This window comes from Mobula hypostoma, chromosome 5 (assembly GCF_963921235.1).
Source record: "Mobula hypostoma chromosome 5, sMobHyp1.1, whole genome shotgun sequence".
Taxonomy (NCBI): Eukaryota; Metazoa; Chordata; class Chondrichthyes; order Myliobatiformes; family Myliobatidae; genus Mobula; species Mobula hypostoma.
Window position 1 is genome coordinate 92,588,481 of NC_086101.1, and position 10,819 is coordinate 92,599,299.

The following is a 10,819-nucleotide window of genomic DNA, read 5'->3' on the forward strand; positions in this document are numbered from 1 at the left end:
AGGGATGGAGCCAAGAGCTGGACAGATCACCGATGACCTCTTCTCCCTCCTCCTCTTCATGGACACACCGCTCTGGTCTTCTGCCTGCTCTGGATCTCTTTATTGCTAACTGCTGACGGGACATCAACCATCTCGACTTCACCGCACCTTGTTCCCATTCCAACCTTACTCCGTCCGAACGCTCTGCTCTCCACTCCCTCCGCACTAATTCTAACCTTATTATTAAACCCGCTGATAAAGGGGGTGCTGTTGTAGTCTGGCGTACTGACCTCTACCTTGCCGAGGCACAGCGACAACTCGCGGATACCTCCTCTTATTTACCCCTCGATCGTGACCCCACTAAGGAGCACCAGGCCATTGTCTCCCACACCATCACCGACTTTATCCACTCAGGGGATCTCCCATCCACTGCTACCAACCTTATAGTTCCCACACCTCGCACTTCCCGTTTCTACCTCCTACCCAAAATCCACAAACCTGCCTGTCCTGGCACACTTATTGTCTCAGCTTGCTCCTGCCCCACCGAACTCGTTTCTGCATACCTTGACATGGTTTTATCCCTCCTTGTTCAATCCCTTCCTACCTATGTTCGTGACACTTCTCACGCTCTTAAACTTTTCGATGATTTTAAGTTCCCTGGCCCCCACTGCTTTATTTTCACCATGGATGTCCAGTCCCTATATACTTCCATCCCCCATCAAGAAGGTCTCAAAGCTCTCCGCTTCTTTTTGGATTCCAGACCTAATCAGTTCCCCTCTACCACCACTCTGCTCCATCTAGCGGAATTAGTCCTTACTCTTAATAATTTCTCCTTTGGCTCCTCCCACTTCCTCCAAACTAAAGGTGTAGCTATGGGCACCCGTATGGGTCCTAGCTATGCCTGCCTTTTTGTTGGCTTTGTGAAACAATCTATGTTCCAAATCTATTCTGGTATCCATCCCCCACTTTTCCTTCGCTACATCGACGACTGCATTGGCGCTGCTTCCTGCACGCATGCTGAGCTCGTTGACTTCATTAACTTTGCCTCCAACTTTCACCCTGCCCTCAAGTATACCTGGTCCATTTCCAACACCTCCCTCCCCTTTCTAGATCTTTCTGTCTCTATCTCTGGAGACAGCTTATCCACTGATGTCTACTATAAGCCTACTGACTCTCACAGCTATCTGGACTATTCCTCTTCTCACCCTGTCTCTTGCAAAAATGCCATCCTCTTCTCGCAATTCCTCCGTCTCCACCGCATCTGCTCTCAGGATGAGGCTTTTCATTCCAGGACGAGGGAGATGTCTTCCTTTTTTAAAGGAAGGGGCTTCGCTTCCTCCACCATCAACTTTGCTCTCAAACACATCTCCCCCATTTCACGCATATCTGCTCTCACTCCATCCTCTTGTCACCCCACTAGGAATAGGATTCCCCAGGTCCTCACCTACCACCCCACCAGCCTCTGGGTCCAACATATTATTCTCCGTAACTTCCGCCACCTCCAACGGGATCCCACCGCTAAGCACATCTTTCCCTCCCCTGCTCTCTCTGCTTTCCGCAGGGATCGCTCCCTATGTGACTCCCTTGTCCATTCGTCCCCCTCCCCATCCCTCCCCACTGATCTCCCTCCTGGCACTTATCCTTGTAAGCAGAACAAGTGCTACACATGCCCTTACACTTCCTCCCTTACCACCATTCAGGGCCCCAGACAGTCCTTCCAGGTGAGGCGACACTTCACCTGTGAGTCGGCTGGGATGATATACTGTGTCCGATGTGGCCTTCTATATGTTGGCGAGACCCGACACAGACTGGGAGATCGTTTTGCTGAACACCTACGCTCTGTCCGCTACAGAAAGCAGGATCTCCCAGTAGCCACACATTTTAATTCCACATCCCATTCCCATTCTGATATGTCTATCCACGGCCTCCTCTACTGTAAAGATGAAGCCACACTCAGGTTGGAGAAACCACACCTTATATTCTGTCTGGGTGGCCTCCAACCTGATGGCAAGAACATTGACTTCTCTAACTTCCGCTAATGCCCCACCTCCCCCTTGTACCCCATCCGTTATTTATTTATATACACACATTCTTTCTCTCTCTCTCTTTTTGCTCCTTCTGTCCCTCGGACTATACCCCTTGCCCGTCCTCTGGGTTTTTTCCCCCCCTCCCCCTTTTCCTTCTCCCTGGGCCTCCTGTCCCATGATCCTCTCATATCCCCTTTGCCAATCACCTGTCCAGCTCTTGGCTCCATCCCTCCCCCTCCTGTCTTCTTCTATCATTTTGGATCTCCCCCTCCCCCTCCCACTTCCAAATCTCTTACTAGCTCTTCCTTCAGTTAGTCCTGACGAAGGGTCTCGGCCCGAAATGTCGACTGTACCTCTTCCTAGAGATACTGCCAGGCCTGCTGCGTTCACCAGCAACTTTTATGTATCTGCAGATTTCTTTGTGTTTATGCAGGAAGAACTCAGGGGGTCGAGGAACATCCGTGGGGAGAAACGCTGAAACCCTGATGCAGATTGTCTGTTACAAAGACGGGGGTGATGGTTCAATCATCTTTCCCCGGATTCATAAAGCATGAAGAAATTGTATTTATGTGGCGTCACAGGTAGACAGGAATAATAAAGAGAGTTCTAGGGACATTAGCATTCATAAGTCAAAATATTTAGTACAGGGGCTGGGATGTTATGTTGAAGTTACTGAGGCAAAATTTGGAATACCATGTGCAGTTCTGGTTACCTATGTACAAGGTTGAAAGAGTGCAGGGAAAATTTACAAGGATGCTGTCAGGACTGGGGGACCTGAGGTATAGGGAAAGACTGACCAGGTTAGGACTATATCCCTTGGAGTGTAGGAGAATGAGGGGAGATTTGATAGATGTAGATACAAAATCATGAGTGGGATTGATAGGATAAGTGTCAGCAGGATTTTCCCACTAAGGTTGGGTGAGTTTACAGCTAGAGGTCATGGGTTAAGGGTGAAAGGTGAAAGTTTAAGGGGAACACAAGGGAGAACTTCTTCACTCAGAGTGTGTAAGTGTGTGGAACGAGCTGCCAGAGGAAATGGTGGATGTGAGTTCAGCTGAAAATATTTCAAAGAAGTTTACACAGGTACATGGATGGGAGTGGGGTATGGAAGGCTGTGGTCCAGGTGTAGGTCCATGGGACCAGGCAGAATAATAGATTGTTTAAACTTACCCACTGTTACCATTGTTGAAAATCTTTTGCCACTCACTTGAAATCTCTATCCTTTTATATAATATCAGGCACAGAAAGAAAAATCTATTTACTTACTCCATTTACCTCTTACTGATCATCAATACTTCTCTCAAAATTTACTTGACCACTCACTTCAAACACGAATCCGAACACGTCTTATGAGAAAAAGGCTGAGCCAGTTTGGGAATTTCTCTTCGGAGCGAAGGAGGGTGAGAATTGACTTGATAGAGGTGTACAAGATGATAAGAGGCATGGATAGAATGGACAGCCCAAGCACTTTTCCCCATGGTTAGATATGATTAGTACCAGAGGGCATCCTTTTAAGGTGAATGGAGGAAGTTTTGGGTTGATGTTTCGGGTAGGATTTTTACACAGAGATGTGCTGCACAGGACTGAAGTAATAGAGGCATCTAGAGGCTGCTCTGCGGTTCAATAAGATCATGGTTGATCCTTTATGTTGGATTGGGTTGTGGAATTGTTATTTCAATTGTTGTTGAACTTTCTTATGCTTATTTGTATTTTATCTAATTACCTATTTACAGTAAATTGTTCAGTGAGTTTCCAGTGGCTACAGTTGTCTCTGTATTTTTCTGGAAATGTCTTAGTTTCAATGGCGGATGTCACATTACTTGACTCTGACTATTGGATTGGTTAACTGTTATTTATTGGAACTTCAATGAAATTTTCAGGTTCTGTAGTCTTGTATTAGAAGTCTATGAAGGAAATGGTGTTGGATAGACTGTTGGGGCTGAAGGCTGATAAGTCCCCGGGACCTGATGGTTTGCATCCCAGGGTACTTAAGGAGGTGGCTTTAGAAATCGTGGACGCATTGGTAATCATTTTCCAATGTTCTATAGATTCAGGATCAGTTCCTGTGGATTGGAGGGTGGCTAATGTTGTCCCTCTCTTCAAGAAGGGAGGAAGAGAGAAAACAGGGAATTATAGACCGGTTAGCCTGACGTCGGTGGTGGGAAAGATGCTGGAGTCAATTATAAAAGATGAAATTACGACGCATCTGGATAGCAGTAACAGGATCGGTCCGACTCAGCATGGATTTACAAAGGGGAAATCGTGTTTGACTAATCTTCTGGAATTTTTTGAAGATGTAACTGTGAAAATGGACAAGGGAGAGCCAGTGGATGTAGTGTACCTGGACTTTCAGAAAGCCTTTGATAAAGTCCCACATAGGAGATTAGTGGGCAAAGTTAGGGCACATGGTTATTGGGGGCAGAGTACTGACATGGATTGAAAATTGGCTGGCTGACAGAAAACAAAGAGTAGCGATTAGTGGGTCCCTTTCAGAATGGCAGGCGGTGACCAGTGGGGTACCGCAGGGTTCAGTTCTGGGACCGCAGCTGTTTACAATATATATTAATGATTTAGATGAGGGAATTAAAAGTAACATTAGCAAATTTGCCAATGACACAAAGCTAGGTGGCAGTGTGAAATGTGAGGAGGATGTTAGGAGAATGCAGGGTGACTTGGACAGGCTGGGTGAGTGGGCAGATGCATGGCAGATGCAGTTTAATGTGGATAAATGTGAGGTTATCCACTTTGGTGGTAAGAACAGGAAGGCAGATTATTATCTAAATGGAGTCAAGTTAGCAAAAGGGGAAGTACAACGAGATCTAGGTGTTCTTGTACGTCAGTCACTTTGAAAGCAAGCAGGCTGTGAAGAAAGCTAATGGCATGCTGGCCTTCATAACAAGGGGAATTGAGTACAAGAGCAAAGAGGTCCTTCTTCAGCTGTACAGGGCCCTGGTGAGACCATACCTGGAGTACTGTGTGCAGTTTTGGTCTCCAAATTTGAGGAAGGACATTCTTGCTATTGAGGGAGTACATCGTAGATTCACAAGGTTAATTCCCGGGATGGCGGGACTGTCATATGTCTAAAGATTGGAGTGACTGGGCTTGTATAGTCTGGAATTTAGAAGGCTGAGAAGGGATCTTATTGAAACATTTAAGATTATTAAGGGATTGGACACGCTGAAGGCAGGAAGCATGTTTCCGCTGATGGGTGAGTCCAGAACCAGAGGCCACAGTTTAGGAATAAGGGGTAGGCCATTTAGAACGGAGTTGAGGAAAAATTTTTTCACCCAGAGAGTGGTGGATGTATGGAATGCTCTGCCCCAGAAGGCTGTGGAGGCCAAGTCTCTGGATGCTTTCAAGAAAGAGATGGATTGAGCTCTTAAAGATAGCAGAATCAAAGGTTATGGGGATAAGGCAGGAACTGGATACTGATTGTCGATGATCAGCCATGATCACAGTGAATGGCGGTGCTGGCTCGAAGGGAATGGCCTACTCCTGCACCTATTGTCTGTTGTCTATTGTCTAACCAGCTTTGTCTGTCTCTTTTACCCTAGGCTCTCTTCCCCATTGTTCTCTCTTTCTTTGTTCTCTCTCCTCTTGCTCCTTCTCCCTTTGTCTTCTTTGTTCTTGTAACATTCAATAAAAGGATCATAAGCAACGAGTTTTATGCCTCATTTTTGACTTCTGAGGAACTTTTGGCTTGTAGAAGCATCAGGTTCCGTTATTTTCCTCAGCACATTTTCAAATTCAGCTTTAATTGTCATTCAACCATACACGTACACAGCTAAATGAAGCGGGGTTCCTCGGTTGCCAAGGTGGCAATCTCAGTGCATACACTCACACACAGCACATATAGTTACTATAGCACGTACTGTACATTCACCTGAGTGGCATACCCTGAATACTGATGGCATAGGGTTTTGTCCTGGAGCCATGTTTCTGCAAGAACAAGTACGCAGCAGTTCCTCATCAAGTTCTGGTTCAACCGACGAAGGTGAATCAGCTTGTCTTGGTCTGGGTCAGTGTCAGGCTGTTACAAGATGCTCCCAACCTTGCCAACTTCTGGGGTTTAGAGCCTCTAACTCCCTGGAGTACAGATACCTGGCATTGCCCCTTTAAGGGTTCAGGACCATCCTGCTAATTGGCTAAGAATTGAGTATTTAAAGAAACACCTGAACTGAGGTTCAGTGCTCAGTTTTAAGTCCTACTAGTATAATAGTCTAGCGTTTGTTTTGTGCTCAGTTCTTGATCCAGTTAGATACTGTGTCTCAACCTTTGCTTCAGATACCCGGAATCTGGGACCAAACTATCATTGTCAAGCACTCTCGTCACAGTACCAGTATGGACCCGGTAGGAAATTGAAGTCTTTCACCAGCTGTGGCCAGCCTCAGCAGGAAAATTTCAGGGCCTGGAGATATACAACCTCCAGGTCGCTATGTGTCACCAAAGTTGCTTGGGTGAGAATGTTGGTCGCTCTCCGGAGCCAGTCCATCTTCCAACCTCGGAGAGACTTAACGGTAACTTAGGTTCTTGTTGTGACTTCCTCTCCCGATGCTCATCAATATTTGAACTCCAACTGTCCCGGTTCCCTTCAGAGCATGGAAATATGGCCTTCATTATCTCTCTTCTGACTGGAAGAGCCTTGGCCTGGGCCACCGTGCATTGGGGACACAGGTCAGAGATCTGTGCGGATTCGGAGGAATTCATGGCTATCATAAACTAAATGAGTATTGTGTGTCAGTCTTCACTCTGGAAGACACTAGCATTATTCCTGATGTTGTAGTGCGTGAAGGAAGAGAAGTGTGTGCGATTCTTTGAGTAGATTACAAGTAGGATAGGTAAAGGGGATTTAGTGGATCTTGTATATTTGGACCTTCAGAAGACCTTTGACAAGGTGCCACACATGAGGCTGCTTACCAAGTTAAGAGCCCATGATATTATAGGAAAGTTACTAAAATGGTTAGAGCATTGGCTGATTGGTAAGAGGCAGTGAGTGGTAATAAAAGGATGCTCTTCTGGTTGGCTGCCAGTGACTAGTGGTGTTCTGCAGGGGTCTGTGTTGGGACCACTTCTTTTCATGCTGTATATAAATGATTTTGATGAGGGAATAAATGGCTTTTATTGCAAGTTTGCAGATGATATAAAGATTGGTGGAGGGGCATACAGTGTTGAGGAAACAGATAGGCTGCAGAAAGACTTAAACAGATAAGGAAATTGGGCAAGAACGTGGTAAATGAAATGCAATGTTGGAAAATGTATGGCCATCCACTTTAGTAGTAGAGATAAATGTGCAGACTATTTTCTAAATGGGGAGATAATCCAAAAACCTGAGATGCAGAGGGACTAGGGAGTCCTTGTGCAGAACACCTCGAAGGTTAACTTGTAGGTTGAGTCGATGGTAAGGAAGACAAATGCCATATCACCATTCATTTCAAGAGGTCTAGAATACAAGAGCAAGGATGTGATGCTGAGGCTTTATAAGGCACTGGTGAGGCCTCATCTTGAGTATTGTGAACAGTTTTGGGCCCTTCCTCTTAGAAAAGACGTGCCGGCATTGGAGAGGGTCTAGAGGAGGTTCACAAGGATGATTCCAGGAATGAAAGGGTTATCATGAGGAATGTTTGATAGCTCTGGGTCTGTACTTGCTGGAATTCAGAAGAATGAGGGGGAATCTCATTGAAACCTCTTGAATGTTGAAAGGCCTAGACAGAGTAGATGCGGAAAGGATGTTTCCCATCGGGGGGAGAGTCTAGGATAAGAGGGCACAGCCACAGGATAGAGGGGCACCCTTTGAAAATAGAGATGCGGAGAAATTTCTTTAGCCAAAGGTGGTGAATCTATGGAATTTGTTGCCACATGCAGCTGTGGAGGCCAGGTTGTAGGGTGTATTAAGTCAGAGATTGATAGGTTCTTGATTGGACATGGTATCAAAGGTTACGGGGAGAAGGCCTGGAACTGGGGTTGAGGAGGAGGTAAAAAAAGGATCAGCCATGATTGAATGGTGGAGCAGACTCAATGGGCCAGATGGCCTAATTCTGCTCCTATGTGTTATGGTCTTATGATGGAGGTGTTTCATCAACCCGCCAGAGCCATTCGAACCTCAGACCACCTGAAGAAGATTCAACGGGGGCTGACTACGCAATCGAATTTTGGACCTTGGCCCAGGAGAGATTGAGAAGGCCCTGGCCACTCTATACCACCACGGACTCCGAGATGAACTGAAGGATGCCCTTATCTTGGGAGAGGCAGCAGGCGACTTATAGGTCCTGGTTGACCAGTCCACCTGTCTCGATAAAGAGTGAAAGTGGGACCACTTCAGGTTGACCAGGGCCGGTCCAAGCCCGGTACCTATGCATCGATGTTCCACTCCTCAACCTCAGGCCATGACCAGCCCATCGCCTGCTCAAGATCCAGCTGAACTCATGCAGGTCGGTTGCACTCGAGACTAGACTCTCCGCCGATGAGAGTCAAGGTTGCTGTTTTTACTGTGGGGAAGCAGGTCATCTGTGGGCCAAATGTCTGAAGCTGCAGCCACCTGGGGAACTGCTAAGACTGTCCAATATCGGGACGACTGTGCTAGTAGTGGCCACTACTCCCAATCCCATGGATTCTGGTTTCGTGCTGAAGGTGGAGTTCACCTGGGGTAAGAACTTGAGATAGGTGAAGGCTTTTGTGGCAGTGGGTAATTTTCTGGTATTAGGAACCACCTCTTGGTTCGACATACTGCTGTGAGAGTTAAGCCAGTCCTTGCCTGAAACTGTCCTGGATGGCTGCCTGTCAGGTTCCGGGCAGATCCAGAATCAGAATTAGGTTTATTATCACCAGTATGTGACGTGAAATTTGTTAACTTAGCAGCAGCAGTTCAATGCAATACATAATCTAGCAGAAAGAGAAAAAAATAATAAATAAAATAAAGATAATAATATATAAACAAGTAAATCAATTACATATGTTGAATAGATTTAAAAAGCGTGCAAAAACAGAAATACTGTATATTAAAAAATAAGTGAGGCAGTGTCCAAAGATTCAATGTCCATTTAGGAATCAGATGGCAGAGGGGATGAAGCTATTCCTGAATCATTGAGTGTGTGCCTTCAGGCTTCTGTACCTCCTGCCTGATGGTAACAGTGAGATAAGGACATGCCCTGGGTGCTGGGGGTCCTTAATAATGGATGCTGCCTTTCTGAGACATTGCTCCCTGAAGATGTCCTGGGTACTTTGTAGGCTAGTACCCAAGATGGAGCTGACCAGATTTACAACCTTCTGCAGCAAAATATGTTGCAATTGTTGATGAAGATAGGGTATCATGTGGAAGACATTAGTTTCTACATTATTGACTTTCCACTCGTACTCCTGATCCACAGGTACATAGAACATAGAATAGTACAGCACAGTACAGGCCCTTTGGCCCACAATGTTGGGCCGACCCTCAAACCCTGCCTCCCATATAAGCCCCCACTTTAGATTCCTCCATATACCTGTCTAGTAGTCTCTTAAACTTCACTAGTGTATCTGCCTCCACCACTGACTCAGGCAGTGCATTCCACGCACCAACCACTCTCTGAGTAAAAAACTTTCCTCTAATATCTCCCGTGAACTTCCCACCCCTTAGCTTAAAGCCATATCCTCTTGTATTGAGCAGTGGTGTCCTGGGGAAGAGGCGCTGGCTATCCACTCTATCCATTCCTCTTATTATCTTGTACACCTCTATCATGTCTCCTCTCATCCTCTTTCTCTCCAAAGAGTAAAGCCCTAGCTCCCTTAATCTCTTATCATAATCCATACTCTCTAAACCAGACAGCATCCTGGTAAATCTCCTCTGTACCCTTTCCAATGCTTCCACATCCTTCCTATAGTGAGGTGACCAGAACTGGACACAATACTCCAAGTGTGGCCTAACCAGAGTTTTATAGAGCTGCATCATTACATCGCGACTCTTAAACTCTATCCCTGGATTTATGAAAGCTAGCACCCCATAAGCTTTCTTAACCACCCTATCCACCTGTGAGGCAACTTTCAGGGATCTGTGGACATGTACCCCGAGATCCCTCTGCTCCTCCACACTACCAAGTATCCTGCCATTTACTTTGTACTCTGCCTTGGAGTTTGTCCTTCCAAAGTGTACCACCTCACACTTCTCTGGGTTGAACTCCAACTGCCACTTCTCAGCCCACTTTTGCATCCTATCAATGTCTCTCTGCAATCTTTGACAATCCTCTACACTATCTACAACATCACCAACCTTTGTGTCGTCTGCAAACTTGCCAACCCACCCTTCTACCCCCACATCCAGGTTGTTAATAAAAATCACGAAAAGTAGAGGTCCCAGAACAGATCCTTGTGGGACACCACTAGTCACAATCCTCCAATCTGAATGTACTCCCTCCACCACCACCCTCTGCCTTCTGCAGGCAAGCCAATTCTGAATCCACCTGGCCAAACTCCCCTGGATCCCATGCCTTCTAACTTTCTGAATAAGCCTACAGTGTGGAACCTTGTCAAATGCCTTACTAAAATCCATATAGATCACATCCACTGCACTACCCTCATCTATATGCCTGGTCACCTCCTCAAAGAACTCTATCAGGCTTGTTAGACACGATCTGCCCTTCACAAAGCCATGCTGACTGTCCCTGATTAGACCATGATTCTCTAAATACCTATAGATCCTATCTCTAAGAATCTTTTCCAACAGCTTTCCCACCACAGACGTAAGGCTCACTGGTCTATAATTACCCGGACTATCCCTACTACCTTTTTTGAACAAGGGAACAACATTCGCCTCCCTCCAATCCTCCGGTACCATTCCCGTG